Source organism: Gossypium arboreum, chromosome 1 (genome assembly GCF_025698485.1).
Source record: "Gossypium arboreum isolate Shixiya-1 chromosome 1, ASM2569848v2, whole genome shotgun sequence".
NCBI classification, from domain to species: Eukaryota; Viridiplantae; Streptophyta; class Magnoliopsida; order Malvales; family Malvaceae; genus Gossypium; species Gossypium arboreum.
In genome coordinates, this window is record NC_069070.1 from 99,821,513 (window position 1) to 99,839,335 (window position 17,823).

The window sequence follows — 17,823 nt, forward strand, 5'->3', positions numbered from 1 at the left end:
TTTAACAAAAAGGAAATTTTGTGCCATTGAGTTCTTGTTGTTATGTGTGTGTGCATGAGTATTCGCCATGCTATAGAATTTATGTTGCAACATGATTAATGCTTAATGAGATGTATAATAGTACTTGTGAATGAGCTTGAGAGTATTTAAACAATTAGACATGAAAAGGGTGGTAATGAGGCTGAAAAATTGTTGGATGGTTAATTGGGTAAGGAATGAAGCATTCGCCATATGGGGTACAAATGGGCATAGGTGTTAAATACCTTATATTGGAAACTTTGATAAATAAGTAGCAATAAATTAAGATGAGATTGAGTAAATTTTCAGCTTAGTTGTGTTAAGTATTCGCAATAACCATAATAATGCATGTGAATGCCGTATGTTTGTGTTTGATGGAGAGGTAAATTGTTTGATTTAGCTCAAGAGCAAAGGGGAACTAGATTGGACAAAGGAAAGGAGAAAGCAAACGAGTAGCCGATTTGGAACCGTTCTACCCCAAACAAGGTAAGTCATTAAGCACGTATTTGATATTGCTTAAATGATTGTAAAATTTATACAATTGTGTTTAATGGGATGACATATATATATATGAATGAAAATGTATGTGTATGGAGTGATGACATTTGTTGAATGTAAGAGAAATAGTGAAATGTGTAGAAAGTTTGCTTTCGGCACTAAGTGTGCGGGCAATACGTGTGTACGGTGATTTAGATCGGCACTAAGTGTGCGTTGGAAATATATGGCACTAAGTGTGCGTGTGGAAATATATGGCACTAAGTGTGCAAGCTGGAAAAATACTAAGACCGGGTGTGCGAGCTCGGAGGGTATGGCACCGTGTGCGGGCTTAAATTACGTGGCACTAAGTGTGTGAAATCGAGTAGTAAGCACTGTGTGTGCGTATTTTAAATATATGGAGGTGTGTCTCCATTGAATTGAGTATGGACAGCGGATCGGTAAGTACCTCGAGCTCATGACGAATAGAGAATACGCTCATGCTTGGGGTTGAAATTGGTAAGCCTTAAATCTATGTGATGATTGAAATTGTATGGTTGTGCTGGAAAATGAGTTAATGTGTAAAATGCTTCGATTATCTTGTTGTGTAGAATATGAAATGTGGATGTATGAATTGGTACGAGATTGGACCGAAAGGTCCGAGGTATTATGGTATAGATTCGATATGGACGAGTACCTAGCCTCATTTGTTGTACATGTAGTAGTAACTTTATCAGTGGATTGATGAATGCTTATGACTTATCGAGTTGTAAACTCACTCGGTGTTTTTCTTGTCACCCATTTTAGGTCTCTCGGACTCGTATTGTTTGCGTGATCGGGACCGTCGTTGAAGTCATCACACCGGCTGAAATCTTGTGGTATTGTTTTTGTTGTTGAAGAACATTTGGCATGTATAGGCTATTATATTTTGTCGAATTGTGGGTTGTAAACTTTAAGCCATGTGAAAATGGCCTATGTGGTCGCCGAGTGGGATGCTAGAACCTATAGCCACGAGTCTTAGAAACTCAAATTTTGATAAGGTGGCCATAATTTGTGTCATGTATGATGGATGATTAAGGCCAAGGAAAAATTCATGAAATTGGCATAGTTCATCGCAGTAACTGTTGCGGACAGCAGCAGTGAGATGAGATTGAAAAATCACTAAAAATAGTAGAAGTAGAACTAAATAGTGAGTAAATTATGGAACTGAACCTTGATGAATCTATTTTTATATGGACGAAACGAAACGACCATATGAGCAGTATACTGAGAAATGTTAAGGTTCTCGTGAGACAGGGCCAGAACGGTTTCTGGGTCCCCTGTCGCGACTTTGAAAATTTACCATAAATTATCCAGAAATAATTAGGAGTCATGCCTTATATTTACAGATTCAATTTTGAGTCTAGTTTCATTAGAAACAAACAGCACCAGTATTAAAGCCCTGTACAGAGAGATATTCAAGTTGTAACGCACGAAGGTCAGAGCAGTCGGTCCCTGTAACATGGGTGACTTTAACTAATAAACTGTACCAATTGGCCCAACCAAAAATTCTAAAAATAAATCCATGGATGGGTATATGAGTCTAAATTCAGGGAAAATTTACGAAACCAGTTTCCGAGTTTTGAAACTCGAGATATGATTTTTAAGGCGACGGTGACGCAGTTTTCCAGCCTGACTGGTAATGTCAAATTGGTTGGCATCTTGAGAGGGTTTGGTTGTTAACCCTCGTGTCCGACACCGGCGCCGGTCACGAAGTTAGGGTGTTACAATTTTATTGGTATCAGAGCTATGGTTTAGTCGGTTCTAGGACTATCATAGCGCGTGTGAGTCTAGCTATACATGCCAAATTGTTAGCGCTTAATAATGTGATGACTTCGACGGTTGGAATTTTTGTTTTGATTAGCAATGGAACCCGGTAGAGAGACCCTTGGCGGATGACGTTGAAAGTGTAGCGGCTGCTCTGCGCAAGGGACACCGCCTGCTGAGCCTCGATCATCCGCGAATAATCAAAATGAAGGGCGAAACAAGCCTTCTTCACCATGATGAATGAGTGGGTCGCGCAATATGCCCGAACCAACCCGGCTGTCCAACCATTCCCGAATTTAAATACTCCACCCAAGAGCCCGCAATGCCTCCATTCATCGATCCCGTGAGGTCTGAGTAAACCACCGTGGACTTGATTAGGAAGCGTGGGGCGAGGAGTTCAAGGCCATAGTTACCGATGATGCCGAAAAGGCCGAAGTTCGCTCGATAACACCATTAGAGTGTTAGATGAACTGTCATGCACACCGATGAATGTCTTAAGTGTGCTATATCCTTGTTATGAGACTCACTTACTATTGGTGGAGGACTTTAATTTCCATAGTCCCAAATGAACGAGTTACTTGGGATTTCTTCCAATCCAATTTCAAAGAAATACATTAGTCAACGGTTCATCGATCGAAGCGTAAGGAATTCTTGGAACTCAAGCAAGGCCGGATGATCAGATCTCAATACGAACATGAGTTCGTAAGACTTAGTCGGTATGCTCGGAGTGTGTGGCTGATGAGGTTGCGATGTGCAAAAGATTTGAAGAAGGATTGAATGAAGAGTTAAAGTTACTAGTGGGAATTTTAGAGATAAAGGAGTTCGTGACACTAGTCGAACGAGCTCGCAAGGCGGAAGAACTTGGGAAGGAGAAGAAGAAGGCTGAATTTGAAGCAAGAGATTACCGTAAAAGATCGACGAGTAAAGCTCCGCTCGGCTGTAAAGAGGTTCGTGGAGGACACCAAGAAGTCGAGGACGATCATGGAATTTCCATTAGAGCCCGACCATTGACGGACTCGAGCTACTTCAGTAGCTAGTGTGGGCAATAATCGCCAAGAGAGACCTGAATGCCCCCAATGTGGAAGACGACACCTAGGTGAATGTTGGGGTAAGTCTGCATAATAGGGCCTGTTATGGATGCGGTTCAAGGACCACTTCATTAGAGATTGCACGGAGCTAGATGAGAGGAATAAGACGCAAGGTGCAAGACCTAGTGGAACGACGGCCGGAGGTAGGCCCCGAGAATCTCTCGGAGGTAGGGGTGGTAATCGAGAGGAGCCTCTAATACGGCTGTCCGATCCGAGACCCGTGCTCTGCTAGAGCATATGCCATCCGCAAGACGAGAGGAGGCATCCTCCCCGACGTTATCACCGGTACTTTTACTCTCTTTGATACTATTGTGATTGCATTGATTGACCCCGCTCTACTCACTCATATGTATGTGAAACCTTAGCATCCAAAGAAGACTCTACCGTTGAGTCTATCGAGTTCGTAATTCGAGTGTCAAACCCTTTGGGTCAATACGTGCTTCGTTGATAAAGTGTGCAAGAGATGCCCCTAATAATTCGAGAATCTGCTTTTCCGACCGATCCGATGCTTCTACCATTTAATGAATTCGATGTTATTCTTGGTATGGATTGGTGACCGTACATGATGCAAAGGTGGACGCAAAAGGAAAACCATTGATTTGAGGAGTGCAAATAATGAGGTAGTCCGAGTCGAGTCTCATCGATTTAAAAGGAGCGCCAATGATAATATCTTCTATGACCGCCGGAGGTATGTGAAAAGGGTGTGAAACATACCTTGCGTATGTGTTTGGAAGTAAAGAGACGAAAGGAAACTCGAATCGGTACCAGTGGTTTGTGAGTATTCGATGTTTTTCCGAGGAGTTACCGGATTGCCACCGGTTCGAGAAGTGGAATTCGCATCGGTTGTACCGTACTACGCCGATTTCAATAGCCCCGTATCGTATGGCATTAACTAATTAAAGGAATTGAAGGTTCAATTGCAAGAATTGACGGATAGAGGTTTCGCCGACCGAGTTTTTCTCCATGGGCGCACTTTGTATTGTTTGTGAAGAAGAAGGACGGAACCATGAGGTTGTGCATCGACTATCGCCAACTCAATAAAGTGACGATAAAGAATAAATATCCATTGCCACGAATTGACGATTTGTTTGATCAATTAAAGGGAGCCTCGGTGTTTTTAAAGATAGATTTGAGGTCGGGTACTATCGGTTGAGGGTCCGAGAATCGGACATACCCAAAACCGCTTTTAGAACGAGGTACGGTCACTACGAATTCTTGGTGATGCCGTTTGGGCTCACTAATGCCCTCGGTGTTTATGGATTTAATGAATAGAATTTTCAGCCATACTTGGATCGGTTCAGTAGTTGTATTTATCGATGACATTTTGGTCTATTCGAGAGATGAAACCAACATGCTGAACACCGAGGCTAGTGTTACAAATCTTACGAGATAAGCGCTATACGCAAAGTTCAAGAATGTGAATTTTGGTTGAAAGAGGTTAGCTTTTGGGGCACGTGGTGTCCGTGATCGGTGTCGGGTGGACCCGAACAAAATTTTGGCCATAGTCGATTGGAAACCACCAAGGAATGTTACCGGTTAGGAGCTTTTTGGGGCTTGCTTGTTATTACCGACGATTTGTAAAAGGTTTCTCGACGATAGCCATGCCAATGACGGTTACTCCAAAAGGATGTTAAGTTCGAATGGACGGAGAAATGTCGAAAAGTTTCGATCAACTGAAAGCTTATTTGATCGAAGCCCCAATTCTAGTGCAACCCGAATCGGGCAAAGAGTTTGTCATTTATAGTGACGCATCCCTACTTGGGTTGGGTTGCGATTGATGCACGAAGGGCGAGTTGTGGCCTATGCGCCGAGACAATTAAAGCCACATGAGAAAAATTATCCAACCCATGATCTCGAATTGGTCGCCATCGTGTTCGCTTTAAAGATATGGCGACATTACTTATTTGGTGAGAAGTGCCATGTATTCGGATCACAAAAGTCTCAAATATTTGATGACTCGTAGAGACTTAAATCTGCGACAAAGACGATGGCTCGAGTTGTTAAAAGATTATGAACTCGTCATTGATTATCACCCGAAAGGCTAATGTGGTTGCGGATGCCTTAAGTCGAAATCACCGCTTGCTTTACTGAGCGATGAATGTACACTTGTCTATTCTACCCGACAATGTGTTAGTAGCCGAATTAAAGACCAAACCATTATTGGCTCATCAAATTCGTGAAGCTCGAAAGTTGATGAGGAGTTGCTTGCAAAACGGGTGAGTGTGTTCGAACAAGGAATCGAGTTTCAAATTGATGATGACGATTGTTTGAGGTTCGAAGTCGTCTGTGTGTTCCAAAGAATTGAACTTATTTCGATAATTCTAAATGAAGCCCATTGTAGTCGAATGTCAATCCACCCGGTAGTACTAAAATGTACAATGACCAAACGCCAATTTTGGTGGCCCGATGAAACGAGACATTTCAATTTGTTTCAAGGTGTCTCGATATGTCAACAAGTGAAAGCGAACATCAAGTGCCATCGGGATTACTTCACCGATCATGATACCCGAATGGAAATGGGATCGAGTAACAATGGACTTTGTGTCCGGGTTACCATTGACTCGTAATATGAAAGACTCGGTTTGGGTCATTGTTGATAGACCGACCAAGTCCGCTCATTTTATCCTCGTCTGCACGGATTTTACGCCGATAAGTTGGCGTAATTATACGCCTCCCAAATTGTTCGATTGCATGGGGTACCTATTTCTATCGTGGTCGGATAGAGACCCAAGATTTACGTCGCGGTTTTGGAAGAAATTGCAAGAGGCTTTGGGTACCAAACCGCATTTTAGCACTCTTTCACCCCCAAACCGATGGTCAATCCGAACGGATAATTCAAATACTCGAGGATATGTTGAGATGTTGCATCCTTGAGTTTAGTGGTTCATGGAACAGATTCGCCTTTGATTGAATTCGCTACAACAATATCTTTCAATCAAGTATTAAGATGGCGCCTTACGAGGCTTTATACGGTCGTAAATGCCGCACCCCATTATTCGGATGAACTTAGTGAAGGTAAATTCTTCGGGTTGATTTGGTTAAGGATGCCGAGCAAAAGTTCGAGTAATTCGTGAAAGTTTGAAAGTCGCTTCGGATCTCCAAAAGTCGATGCGGATTTGAAAAGAAAAGATATTGAATATCGTGTTGGAGACAAGGTCTTTCTCAAAGTTTCACCTTGGAAGAAGGTGCTTAGATTTGGTCGTAGGGCAAATTGAGTCCGAGGTTCATCGGGCCATATGAAGTATCCGAACGAATTGGGCCATCGCATATCGATTAATTTTGCCCTCGAGCTCGAAAGGATTCACAACGTTTTCATGTCTCGATGCTTCGACGATATAGGTCTGATCCATCGCACGTAATTGCTCCATCCGAGATTGAGATTCACCTAATTTGAGCTATGAAGAGGAACCGATTCACATTATGAGGCGTGAAGTAAAAGAGTTGCGCAATAGGAAAATCCCGTTAGTGAAGGTGTTATGGCATAAACTCGGAATGGAAGAAGCCACTTGGGAACTTGAGGACTCTATGAAAGAGCGATACCCGAGCCTATTTACTGTAAGATTTTCGGGACGAAAATTTCTTAAGTGGGGAGAGTTGTGACATCCCTAAATTGACCCTAGTCGGAAAGTGGTTTCGGGACCACTAAACCGAAGTCATAATAATAATTAACCATCATAATTGATGCTCATTATATGTATATATGCATGTGTGAAAATTTCATGTTTGGATTTTGTTAATTGTAAGTGAATTTTTATCAAATAGGACTTATGTGAGAAAATTTAGAAATGTGCTAGGCAAATGTAAGGTGGCCTATTAATACATGTGGGAAAGTGTTGTCCTTGCATGTCAAATTAGCCAAAATGAAGCATGATGGCCGGCCATGCTATGGGTGGAAACATGTCTCCAACATGTTAGACTAGTGATGCATGTAGGAAACAATAAAATAAGAAAGTTAGCATTAAAGAAATGGAAAAAGAAAATGATGATAACAAAAAAAAAAAGAGTGTGGATGCTTCCCCCTGCCGCATACATGAGAGAAACAAAAGCAAAGAAAGAAAGAAAAAAAAGGGTGTTCATTCTCTCATTTTCTCCTTGCTTGGCGAATATACTAAGAAGAAAGGGGGAAAAGCTTGAGAAAATCAGCCATGGGAGCTTACTAGACTAAGGTGTTTTGATACAAGAAGGTATGTTTTATGCCACTCTTGAAAATGCATGCATGATTTGGAGGATTGGTTCAAAATTTTCCTTGAATCTCAAATCGAAACTAAGTTGTTAGGTGAGTTAAAATTCGCCATGCATGTTGTTTTCCTTGGTGAGTGTTTTGATGTTGTTGTGATGAAAGCATGGAAATGAGTAAGTTCGAATGTTTAACAAAAGGAAATTTTGTGCCATTGAGTTCTTGTTGTTATGTGTGTGTGCATGAGTATTCGCCATGCTATAGAATTTATGTTGCAACATGATTAATGCTTAATGAGATGTATAATAGTACTTGTGAATGAGCTTGAGAGTATTTAAACAATTAGACATGAAAAGGGTGGTAATGAGGCTGAAAAATTGTTGGATGGTTAATTGGGTAAGGAATGAAGCATTCGCCATATGGGGTACAAATGGGCATAGGTGTTAAATACCTTGTATTGGAAACTTTGATAAATAAGTAGCAATAAATTAAGATGAGATTGAGTAAATTTTCAGCTTAGTTGTGTTAAGTATTCGCAATAACCATAATAATGCATGTGAATGCCGTATGTTTGTGTTTGATGGAGAGGTAAATTGTTTGATTTAGCTCAAGAGCAAAGGGAACTAGATTGGACAAAGGAAAGGAGAAAGCAAACGAGTAGCCGATTTGGAACCGTTCTACCCCAAACAAGGTAAGTCATTACACGATTTGATATTGCTTAAATGATTGTAAAATTTATACAATTGTGTTTAATGGGATGACATATATATATATGAATGAAAATGTATGTGTATGGAGTGATGACATTTGTTGAATGTAAGAGAAATAGTGAAATGTGTAGAAAGTTTGCTTTCGGCACTAAGTGTCTGCGGGCAATACGTGTGTACGGTGATTTAGATCGGCACTAAGTGTGCGTATGGAAATATATGGCACTAAGTGTGCGTGTTGGAAATATATGGCACTAAGTGTGCAAGCTGGAAAAATACTGACCGGGTGTGCGAGCTCGGAGGGTATGGCACTGTGTGCGGGCTTAAATTACGTGGCACTAAGTGTGTGAAATCGAGTAGTAAGCACTGTGTGTGTACTTTAAATATATGGAGGTGTGTCTCCATTGAATTGAGTATGGACAGCGGATCGGTAAGTACCTCGAGCTCATGACGAATAGAGAATACGCTCATGCTTGGGGTTGAAATTGGTAAGCCTTAAATCTATGTGATGATTGAAATTGTATGGTTGTGCTGGAAAATGAGTTAATGTGTAAAATGCTTCGATTATCTTGTTGTGTAGAATATGAAATGTGGATGTATGAATTGGTACGAGATTGGACCGAAAGGTCCGAGGTATTATGGTATAGATTCGATATGGACGAGTACCTAGCCTCATTTGTTGTACATGTAGTAGTAACTTTATCGTGGATTGATGAATGCTTATGACTTACTGAGTTGTAAACTCACTCGGTGTTTTTCTTGTCACCCATTTTAGGTCTCTCGGACTCGTATTGTTTGCGTGATCGGGACCGTCGTTGAAGTCATCACACCGCTGAAATCTTGTGGTATTGTTTTTGTTGTTGAAGAACATTTGGCATGTATAGGCTATTATATTTTGTCGAATTGTGGGTTGTAAACTTTAAGCCATGTGAAAATGGCCTATGTGGTCGCCGAGTGGGATGCTAGAACCTATAGCCACGAGTCTTAGAAACTCAAATTTTGATAAGGTGGCCATAATTTGTGTCATGTATGATGGATGATTAAGGCCAAGGAAAAATTCATGAAATTGGCATAGTCTACTGCAGTAACTGTTGCGGACAGCAGCAGTGAGATGAGATTGAAAAATCACTAAAAATAGTAGAAGTAGAACTAAATAGTGAGTAAATTATGGAACTGAACCTTGATGAATCTATTTTTATATGGACGAAACGAAACGACCATATGAGCAGTATACTGAGAAATATTAAGGTTCTCGTGAGACAGGGCCAGAATGGTTTCTGGGTCCCCTGTCGCGACTTTGAAAATTTACCATAAATTATCCAGAAAGAATTAGGAGTCATGCCTTATATGTACAGATTCCATTTTGAGTCTAGTTTCATTAGAAACAAACGGCACCAGTATTAAAGCCCTGTACAGAGAGATATTCAAGTTGTAACGCTCGAAGGTCAGAGCAGTCGGTCCCTGTAACATGGGTGACTTTAACTAATAAACTGTACCAATTGGCCCAACCAAAAATTATAAAAATAAATCCATGGATGGGTATATGAGTCTAAATTCAGGGAAAATTTACGAAACCAGTTTCTGAGTTTTGAAACTCGAGATATGATTTTTAAGACGACAGTGACGCAGTTTTCCAGCCTGACTGGTAATGTCAAATTGGTTGGCATCTTGAGAGGGTTTGGCCGTTAACCCCTCGTGTCCGACACCGGCGTCGGTCACGAGTTAGGGGTGTTACAAGTAAAGTAAATTTCATATGCACTTACTAGGCATTTTATATGCTTACCTTGTTGTTTTCCCTTCTCCTTGTAGATCATTACCTTGCGGAACACGTCAAGAAGGATTGTCTCGAAGCTCACACTATCCTATCACTGAATCAGTAGCTATTTAGTCATTCTGAGTCTAGGTTTTTGGCATGTATATATAAGGTTTTGTGATGCTATTTGAATGTATATAAGTTGTAGTGAGTTGAAAAGCTTGGTATGTTATGTTGCATATGGTAATTGAGTATATTATGCAAGTTTTGGTAATGGAGATGACTAGTTGAAATGACACATTTTGATTGATAAGCTTAAGATGTGTATGGCTTAAGAATTGGTATGGAATGAGATGAGATGCGTATGAACATAAGTAAGTTAAAGTATGCTTGTGAAATGTAGTTTAATTTTTGATAGTTGATGTTTATGCTTAATGTTTACATGTCATAAATATGTATATATGTTCATAAATGGATATAATTGAAGGAAATGACATGTTTGATCGATGTGGAATAGGAAAGAATATACAATTTGAATGTTTTGATTGGTAAATCCTAATAATATTGAAATGGTTGAGTTAATTGATATTTATGTATTGAATGCTTTGTTAAAAAGTTGAATTTGAGTGATGGAAGTGAATTTTGGTATGTTTTAAGTATATTTTTATTCAATTGAAGTTGGTAATTTTTGAACATATTGATAGGTATGTTTGGAAGTTTTGAAATAGATACAAAATGGTTCATTTTTACCAAAATAGAGTCCATATTCTGACAAGCAACCTACCTTGTCGCAATATCGGCTGATAGTGAATCATGTCGTAGCGTCAAGTGGCCTGAGGTCATGACGTGACAAATTGTTTGGCGACATTACGAAGTCGACCCTGAAATTTTAAAACTTTGCGATGTGGTCCTATTTCAAGCTCGGGTTGACAAAAGAGCTTTCGGAAGCTCGATTAATGCTCAATTTTGATTGTTTAACTATAAATGAATATGTTTGGCATTATATAACATATTCATGTAAATATTTTACTATAATTTGACTGTAGTTCCTCCTACAATGAATGTAGCATCTTGTAGCTCAGACAGAACGATCGAATCAAGCGAGGGGTGTTGCACATTAGGTGTCAGATGATGAGGAATTGGAAAAGCTTAAGGTTGGGTGAGAATACAATGATAAGGAAAGTCGTGTTGCTTCAATAAAGTAGTAAAACTTAAAGTTATCACTGAATTAGAGAGTCGCGATAACGAACCCAACATTATGTGGGAGATTGTTAGTATGCATCTTAAGATTGTAGGTAAAGGGTTAGGGCATCTTTTATGAAGAAATCACAAATGTGAGAGATTCAAAAGTATAGAGGCCCTCATACTTTCACTACGACATGATTGACTCAAGATCACTGAAAGTTAGATGCGAAGTTGATCAGTCAAAGTATAAAGCTTTTGGTCGAGGAAAAGCCCACTATTTTGATTATTGTGTTGGTGGTAGACATGCAAACCCATTATCGATACAAGGTTTCATACAGAAAAGCATGGTGTGATGAACAAATTTCCATGAAGGATTTGTACAGTGATTGGGATGAATTATACAATGAGCTCTAATATTGGACGACAACAATGCAACATTATGTCCCCGGAATTGTGGTCAGGATGTAGACTATCAATGCGTGCAACTAAAATGGCAAAGTGGTGCCAAGGCATCAAATCTTCCATCGATTACTTTGGACTTTCAAACCTTATGTTAGGGTTTTCCCTCATTGTAAGCCCATGGTTCAAGTCGACTATACATGATTTTATGGAAAATATAAGCAGATATTGCTTATAGATGGGACATAGGATGGGAACTGAAACGTTTTATTGATCACCTTTTTCCATTCTAAAGAAAGAAAATATGGAGTCGTGTGAGTTTTTCTTAACCAATTTGCTGTTGGAAAAAATTCGATTTGAGAACGGTTTTCTTGCATAACAAAAAATAAAAATTTTAAAACCAAGCTAGTTGTGATATTTATAGTAATAAACTTTTTCCTAAAAAATACTTGTGCTTTGTATGAGATGGATCCTTGACATTCCTGACTTTCAATCGGATGATCTTTGCTATCCTCATACTATGAATCACTTTGAGTGTGAGTTCAAACAATTACGAATTAGACACAAAATCAAAAATAATTTTCTTATTTTCAGTAGTAAAGTAAATCTCTCTTTTATAGAAACCAGTAGAATTATTATTCCTGAAAAATAGAATTTATACATAGAAATAAATTCTAGCTATTTTCAGGAAAAATAACAATTCCTCAAAGTTGTGTAAAAATTTTGTTTTTAGCCCTACCAGTGGTTTTTATTTATAGAAGGAGATAGAACAACCCTAGTTGAATTAGTAGATGCAAATAATACTTATCTAGACTCCGTTTGTTTCAACGTAAAAGCTTTTACAGAAAATATTTCCAATATTTTCCAATGTTTTTTTAATGTAAAATAGGATGATCAACCTATAATGTTTTCCAGTCAACGTAAAATTACCCACTTATTCCCGTAAAATGTCTTATCAATTTTTTTCCATAAGACATTTTCCAAACTTATAAGGCTCTATTCATTGTAACACTCTTATATCTGATCCGAACATTAGGTCAAAGCACTGGGACGTTACATTCTCTACTACATTCTTTACTTATTAAATATTTTCTTATAAACTTTTATAACTTTTCAATTTAGTCCTTTTTGTCATAAAAGTATAATATTCACTAATTAATCATATTAATTCAATTTTCTTTCTTGTTACACTTTAATTACATAATTTATCTCAATATCTTGTTTCACATATCAAATTTCTATGTATTTCACTTCTATTAATTCATCCACATATTTTCTCAAGTTTGTCATCATAAAAATCCAAAATTTTTCATAATTTCACTTACAATACTTTATGCATATTTTATCATTTCATAAAATATTTGTTAAAATTTTATCATAATTTCGTTATTCACATATTAAATTGTTTCACACTTCAATTTTTGTACATTTTTCAATTTAGTCCTTATTGCCATGTAATTTATTTTTCACCTATAAACACTTTAATTGTAACGCCCCAATTTTCGGGAATTCTGTGAATGTTGGCATAGGTTTAATTATGTTAGTGGGCCTCTAGAAGGCCCAAGCTAAGATAGAACCCGCAATTTTAGTTAATTTTGTTCCATAAGAAAAAGGGGTGAAATTATGAAATAGAACCTATATGAAAATGTTTGAAAATGCTATAGGCTAAATTGAAGTGGCCAAATAAATAGGAGTGCAAAATAGGAGGATTTGCATGACAAACCTCCCATTTTACATGAAGTGGCCAGCTATCATGTTGTTGTAGACAATATGAGCACTTGATATCCATAATTCATGGTACAAATTGATAATGGGTTAGGTAAATGTTCCATGATAATGGATTAGGTAAATATTCCATGATAATGGGTTAGGTAAATGTTCTATGATAATGGTTTAGGTAAATGTTCCAAGATGGGAATTTCATGTCTTTTGTATTAAAGAATTAAATGGATGAAATATGAAATTTTATTAAAAAAAAAAGGGGTGAAAAGAACAAAGTTTTGTCCATCTTTGTTCATCATAGCCTAAAGTTAGAGAATAGAAAGGAGAGGAGAAAGCTCTTAAATGTTCGGACACTTGGGGAAGAAAAATTGAAGGTAAGTTCATGGTAGTTTGCTTTTATTTTGAGGTTCATGAGTTCTTCTTGATTCTACCTTAACTCTTGAAGCATATTTTGGTTTTTAGTTGTGCTGTGAGCATTTGGTCATGAATTAAAATGAAGGAAATGGTTGTTGTTTCATGTTCTTTTGATGAAAAATGGAAGATAGGTGAAGTTTAGCCAAACAAATGAACATGCATGTGCCTTAGATGCTAAAGGGAAAAATCGGCTAACATGTTGTGCTTTAAAATGATGAAAAGGAGATTATGCTTAAGTAAAATCATAGATATGTGATGATTGATTGGTGATATACATGTTTAAATAACATGCATGCAAGTTATGTGTGAAAGAGTGAATTTGGTAATAAATCTGCTTGGGACAGCAGCAATAATGTGACTTTGGAAAATCACCATAAATTGTGGGAGATGAATTAGAAGCTGAATAAATTATGTAATTAAAGCTTGTTGAGTCTAGTTTCAAATGAAATAAACAAGAACATATTTTGAATTCTGTACAATGAGAGATTTGATTCGTAATGAAGAGTGGTCAGATTAGTCAAATAGTGAAACATGGGAAACTTTAAGAAAACTCTGGTATTGATTGGCCATACCAAAAATTCTTAAAATTTTATGGATAGAAGATATATGAGTCTATTTTCAGGGAAAATTAACGGCACTTGATTTGGAGTTTCGTAGCTCTAGTTATAAATAATTTAGTGACTTTGCTCAGGAAGACAGCTTGCAGTGAAATTATGATTATGTGGTAAACATTGACAAAAATTTGTTAATGAGTTGCTTATTGTTTTCTTATAAGCTTACTATGATCTGTAGGTGTGGTTGGCCGAATATTGTAAGGGGTTAATACATAGTTCGTATTTGAATAGTTAGATTAATGTGTTAGTAATCCAATTGTAGGCGTTCGTGTGTAGATCTCACAAGATATCGTCGCAAATGTGTGTAACTAACACCCTCTTTCTTAGTCTAGATCAGCAAAAGTCGAAAATCTGAAATGCCGAAAACCAGTATTTTGTAGATTTGTGAGTGTACGAATGCTCGTGAGGTAAATCGATTAATGTTTTTGGTAAGCTGAAATGTTTGGACTATAAAGTGCATGATTTCTGTGCCCTCGATATTTTTGGGCTTAATGGGCCAAAATTGGAATGATGGGCCAACGAGCCCAATTCGATAAGAACCCTCGGTACGTGATTCTGTAGTACGTGAAAGGTAGGAATATGCATGAAAAACCTTAAAATAGATAAATTACTGAAATACCTTTAAAAGTGGAAAATTTATCGTTTTACCCCTAGGAGATAAATTACCGAAATACCCCTAGGGTTAAATTGACTTAAATGCATGTTTGACTGTTGTTATTTACTGCATGCCATGTTGTTATTATCTGATGCATGGGATTGGGATATTGATGAAGGAAGTACTGAAAGTGGCTTGTCCACGATCGGAGGCTTTGCCTCAATTTATCGAGAATCGAGCAAAGAAAGTCGCAAATCGTGGAGTGTTAGGGTCGGGTGGGTTGAGCTATTCCCACATGGAGTGTAGGGTTGGTACGGGTGGAGTGTAGTGGTTGGTGGGTTGAGTAGTCTCCCAAATGGGCTTGCATATGTTATTGATGTTGCATGTATTTTGAAATGGGCCTATGGGCCATATCTGTTATCTCAATAAGGGCTAAGGCCCGCTTTATTGTAATCAAAAGGGCTCGTCCAAGACCACTTATTACTGAACGGGCTTAGCCCAATAGGCTTTAGCTGACTTGGGCTTTGAATGGGTTTTCCTTACACACTGAGTTTTCCCAAACTCACCCCTTTTATTTTCATCCACGCAGAAAATCCCCAACCATAGTGGGCTTGGAGCTGTGAGGGAATTCGAAGTGGCCACCCGTTCTGAAAGTTTGGTTTTCTTCTGGTGAACTAGACATCCTATTATTTATGTTGAGGTTTGGGTTTTTAAATGTAATAAGGCCGTTTAATTATTTTTTATGGTTTTAATATGTATTACTAAGATAGGTATTACTTATTTTAACAGTTGAAATTGGATAGCTTTAGGGCGCGTTTTCAAAAAAGAAAAAAAAACCAACAATTGATTTCAAAATAACACGACAACAAGAAAAGCTTCCGCAATGAAAGTATTTTCCAAAATTAATCACTTTTCCTAAAAATGACTTAATAAAATCGATTTCCTAGAAATATACATGACGTTAAGGTGTGGCAATGGCGGTGTGCATGTCTAGGATTGGATCCGAAGGGAGCTTGGTACTTAAATAGTCCGATACACTCACCTCCTCTTTTCCGGTTTCCTACCTGGTGCACAGCTTCCATTCACTTTAACCTATAATGAAATTATCTTTTAAAACACTAAGTAGGTTTTTCTGGATCAACAATATAAAATGTTTTGAACGCTTCGATGTGGCATGTCGGATCCGGCCATAACGTCTAGGCCGGGTTTGGGGTGTTACATTAATCAAATAATTTATTATAATATTTTATTTCACATAACAAATTTTCATGCATATCACTACTCTTGTTTCAATTATAAATTTCAAAAAGTTTACAATTTAATCCTTAACATGATAAAGATTCATTAGTTACTATAATTTCACCTTAACATCAATTTGTAATCAATTCACTACTTCATTTAAACCATTTATCATAAATCTCAAATGTATGTTTGTTTCATTGAAAATAACTTTTATGAAATATTCTTCAAGAAATATGCCAAACAATAGAAAATATTTTACATAGATTCATCCTAACACCAGAAAATATTAGTTTTTCCAGAAAAGTAAGTCGTTTTCTGAAAATCATTTTCAGAGAAACAAATGGAGTATTAATAAAAAAAAATCCCCTATTTGGATTAGGAGAGAAGGCCGACTAACCCTAGTTAATAATATCAGGTTGTCGCCCCTCATAATTATTTTAAGGGGTTTTAGACATCTCTTGTATTGAGTCCAATTATATACACTTCCTAAACTTTGAAACCAACATTTTATAATTCAGTCCAACTCAATACATATTTTTCTATTTTCTAAAATAAATATTATTTATTAATTTAATTTAAATTAATTAAGTTTTAAATTAAATAATTTTCTCAACTCAATTCTAATTTCATTAAAGTCATGACAACTTTACCGTAAAAGAATCCATGAGGAAATATATTTAATTTCTACATTCAACGGATTCACAATGACCAATTAATTTAAATCCATTTTCGAACTTTAACTATTTAATTAAATAATAATTCGGGAAACTTAAATTAATTCTCATGTTATTTCCATACTTAGTGAGAAACCAGATTCATTTTTAAATGTAACCCACTTCTCTAACTTTATCATTTCTATCAATTTCTGTTAATTTGATTCAACATGAAATTCATTTCTGGTTTCAACGAGCTAGGCAGAGGATCGATTGGACATATATAATTAGGGCTCAAATGATTTATAATTAAGTTTCATCTTTTCACCTATTAATTATGAACTTTTTAGTCATGAAGTCATTCCACTATAGTATCGTGACTAAGTTCTCCACAATCACATACCATTATGATAGCTACTCGATCAATTCTTGTCCAATGACCTTGTAATAAGTGTGTTACCCTCATATGATATCATTAATCTCTTTGTGATAAATTTATTGTCCCAATATGATCCTATTTTATCTCATGGTAACCATTATATCTTCCTTCATTAAAAGTCAATAACTATCAAATAGTAATTAAGTCATTTATCACAAAAACAAATGATCCGTGACCACGTATACTTTTTAGCTATCATGTATTGCTAGTGAGAGGATATTGTTTACTCATGTCTTGGGTTATTAATTCCACTATTATGAATGATGCTACACACTGCAAAAGTCGTATACCCAACACACCAGCTTTCGGTCCCTTATCTATTTGAACTCAGACTTTTACTTACATCAAAGTATATGTATGATGCATACATAGCCCACCATCCACTCAGGATTAAGGTATGCTATACTATGAACTTCACAAGTGTATTAATCCATAAACAGATTCAAGACCTATTTTACTTGGGTCCTATCTAATGTACTATCAGTCTAATCAGTCACATCTTTGTCTCTATTTGATGGGAGTAATCTGCTATGATGC